We start from the raw sequence: 4,281 nt of genomic DNA, 5'->3' as shown, positions 1-4,281 counted from the left end.
GACAAGAAGGGGTGATCCATCGGAAGTTGCCAGGTGCCACTGAGTATATGGGCCCTCCTCGTCCTCATGCTCGTGATCATCACCATCGTCATCTCCCCCTTGGTTATAAAAATTTTCAAGTATAGGTGGTGGGATGTTCACAGGACCTTGGAAACACAAGAAGAAGGTTAATTAGTAGAGAAGGGAAACTTGCTAACTCGCATGCATGTGGATGAAACAATTATAATTACGGTGGAAGACAAACGTACCGAAACTACGAGGATCCCATGCAAAAACAGTGCCATGAGTGGTGGCAGCAAACACAAGATCCTCGTATTCAATTGCATCACAGTACACATCCGTGTATAGAAACTGATTTTTGAGCAATATCCATCCAGTCGAACCACGAAGGACGACAGCAAGCTTGTCGAAGATAGCAACAACTTGATAGTTTTTGTAATTCCAAGAGCGGTTGGGAACTCGACAAATTGCTATCTTCAGTAGACGACAGTCACCATGATCGTATTTGAACGTATGTAGATCATCTGTGTGCTCAACCTCAGGGTGCTCGGAGATTTTTGGAAGTGGAATCCGCTGACGAGTGTACACATTCACAAGTTCCCACTCGCAATTGTACCCAATATAAACAACCCAATCTCCATTTGCGCTAGCCTAGGACTTACCCTTAAGCGATGGCATCTTGACATCACATGTATCATTATCAAGCGGCATCAACTTGCACAAGGCGAGGTCTCTATCGTCCGCTCGCCAGCGAGCAGGGTCATGGCGAAGAAGATAGGGGAGATCAAAACGCTCCTGGACCCTTGGGTTCCTTGTAATGATGTTATTAGTTGAGTCGAGAATGGGCTTGAACGAACCTGCCATGCTAGCCGAGGTGATGACGTCGCACCGATCAATGAGTTCCCCCACCACGTCATCTTTCAGATTGGGGCAAGAATAACGGGGTCGTTTCCGGCTTGTTCCCTCCATGGAGAAGACGATCAAACAATGGCAGAAGGAAGGGTGAAGGAAAATGGAGGAGGGAGGAAGAGCGTGCGACAGCAGTTCCAAATCGAGAGGGAAAGGTGAAGAGTCGGTGGACGGTTGCCAGTTTGCCACGGTACATGAAGAGGCGCCCCGGCCTACACGTCCTTTCAGAAATTGTGCAAAAGGACTCGTCGTCGTCTCACTGACATGTTGGAATGGGACCACATGTCAATGAAACATGGTGTGTAATTTCTCATGAAAAAGCCAATCTGGCCGCGTTGGCCTGAGGTGCCGCATTAGTTATCACCTTTATTTTTTAACATACAATCTGACTGGATAGCTCCTGTGGTCATCACTCGTGAGCGGATATATAGGTGGGCTAGGTGGGCAGGTGGTAAGTGCTAAAAGAGTTGATCTCGAAAAAAGAGTTGATCCAATGCTTGGTTTTGTTTGGATTTCCAACTATGAACATTGGATAGAGTGAATCAATGGCTTACGTTCAAAATTATTCTCATACTATAGAATGGTATACGAACATGGAGAGATTTGGTTGATTTTATATCGCTGAATAATATAAAATATTATGAGTGCAGACGCTCCACCCCGAGGTTTGTTTCTCCTTCTCGGCCGTCGGGAATCTATGTTCTTCCACACTTTCGTTTAAGATATGAGCTTTGTTCATCCTTTTGCCGACACACGGGACATCTATATGCCTCCATTTTGCAAAATCATACTATATGCCTACATGACACGCGGGAAATCTAGCATCAAGGTGGCGTGTCATGCAAGAAAAATGGGCAGTGCGTAAGTGAGTCGTGCACTTCGATGGCACCTAGTACTACGCAATATTTTTTTCTCCTCGATGGAACGTGAATAGTGCACGTACTCAATGACAAAGCACGGGATGGTAGCCATGGACATGGTCGACCCTTTTTGAAGAGAGTACTAATAAATAACTTTGATGTGTCCCGTTAACTCGCAGAACGACGAGAAGCTTGCTTACTATGCCTTCTCCCTCGCCAACGCGTGCGCGGTGGCTCGTAGCACGAGGATAAACTTTTGCTTACAAGCGGTGGATGTGCATCAGTTCATTTGGTGTCAGATTGCCAGAAGTACTACTGTAGTACCGTCATTATTGTTCGACTTCCGGAACAGGAGAAGAGCCAAGCGCAAGGTCACCTACTAACCTAGTACAGTACTACTATAGCCAAAGCTGGTCCACCTTTTTAGAGCATGGTTAATAAATATAGGCGGGTCTTGCAGCGGCACATCATTTAGAGCAAGTACTCTCTTTGTAGGAACAAGGGAAGTGAAACAAAAGTTGGAGTGGATGCTAGATTGCCAACTAAAACATGACTACATAGGGAAAAAATCCTATAGCATTCTATCCTATGAATCAAACAACAAATGTAGGAAAATTATGAGGGGGGGGGGTCTCTCCAACAGTGTTCCTGGGCTCACACCTAGCATCACGGTGGTCGAACTTGGAGTCATTCAAATGGTACACGTGGCATCTCAGATCTGGACACAAGGTGACGCGACCTCTCACTTCCTCTGCCATTTGAAGCGGCGCGCCGGTGGAGGGCTAGCATACTCCAATATTAGGTTGGCTCTATGTGATGTGGCAACTTCATATACTAACCGGATGCTGGCTATACTACTACGGTACTCACACTCCAAGAAGTGACTCGAAAACCATTCATAAATTGAGTCTATGACATGCATTTGCAACTGAAATGTACCATTCATTAAATACAACAAGTCATCAACCCACAACGACAACGAGGATACATGTTGGATTATAGATTATTTCCAACAAAACATTCTAGCAAATACTAAAGTTTTCATCACACAACAAATAACAAGCAATGAAATGAACTTCAACTCAACCAATCCTCGGCGTTGGAAATGCTTGCTTTGAACCATAGGTGCTCTGGGAAGGGCCAGCTATTGTCAATATCAAGAGCAACGCAGGACTGATCATCCAGGCTGAAGCGGCATATATCAGGACCAGGGTAGGGAACCACCAAAATGTCCGAGGTATAGATACAATTGCTTCTCATAAATGGTAGTAACGTTGTGTCAACAGCTGTTGGGGATCGTTGCAGAAATTAAAAAAATTCTACGCATCACCAAGATCAATCTATGCAGAGACTAGCAATGAGAGAGAGGGGAGTGCATCTTCATACCCTTGAAGATCGCGATGCGGAAGTGTTACAAGAACGCAGATGAAGGAGTCGTACTCGCAGCGATTCAGATCGCGGTTGATTCTGATCTAAGCGCCGAACAACGGCGCCTCCGAGTTCAACACACGTACAGCCCGGGGACGTCTCCTCCTTCTTGATCCAGCAAGGGGAGAGGAGAAGTTGAGGGAGAGCTCCGGCAGCACGACGGCGTGGTGGTGGAGCTTGCAGTTCTCCGGCAGGGCTTCGCCAAGCACTACGAAGGAGGAGGAGGTGTTGGGGAGGGAGAGGGCTGCGCCAGCGAAAGGGGTGCGGCTCCCATGCACCTCCCCACTATATATAGGGGTGGAGGGGGCTGGTTTCTTGCCCTCTAAGTCCATTGCGGCGTTGGCAAGGGTGGGGGAAAGGAATCCCATCATTTCCCTTCCCCACCGATTGTTATCCCCCTTTTTTAGGGATCTTGATCTTATCCCTTCGGGATATGATCTTATTCCTTCTAAGGGGGATCTTGGTGCGCCTTGACCAGGGGTGTGGGGCCTTGCCCCCACTACCCACGTTCATGTGGATCCCCCATGCAGGTGGGCCCCACTCCAGAACCTTCTAGAACCTTCCCGGTACAATACCAAAAAATCCCGAACATTTTCCGGTGGCCAAAATAGGACTTCCCATATATAAATCTTTACCTCCGGACCATTCCAGAACTCCTCGTGACATCCGGGACTCCGAACAACATTCGGTAACTGCACACTAATTCCCATAACAATTCTAGCATCACCGAACCTTAAGTGTGTAGACCCTATGGGTTCGGGAATCATGCAGACATGACCGAGATAGCTCTGTGGCCAATAACCAACATCGGGATCTGGATACCCATGTTGGCTCCCACATGTTCCACGATGATCTCACCGGATGAACCACAATGTCGGGGATTCAATCAATCCCGTATACAATTCCCTTTGTCAATCGGTACGTTACTTGTCCGATATTCGATCGTCGGTATCCCAATACCTCGTTCAATCTCGTTACCGGCAAGTCACTTTACTCGTTTCGTAATGCATGATCCCGCGACTAACTACTTAGTCACATTGATCTCATTTTGATGATGCATTACGAGTGGGCCCAGAGATACCTC

Source organism: Aegilops tauschii, chromosome 7, assembly GCF_002575655.3.
Source record: "Aegilops tauschii subsp. strangulata cultivar AL8/78 chromosome 7, Aet v6.0, whole genome shotgun sequence".
NCBI lineage: Eukaryota > Viridiplantae > Streptophyta > Magnoliopsida > Poales > Poaceae > Aegilops > Aegilops tauschii.
The sequence above is the reverse complement of the archived record's forward strand: the minus strand, read 5'-3'. Positions refer to the sequence as shown.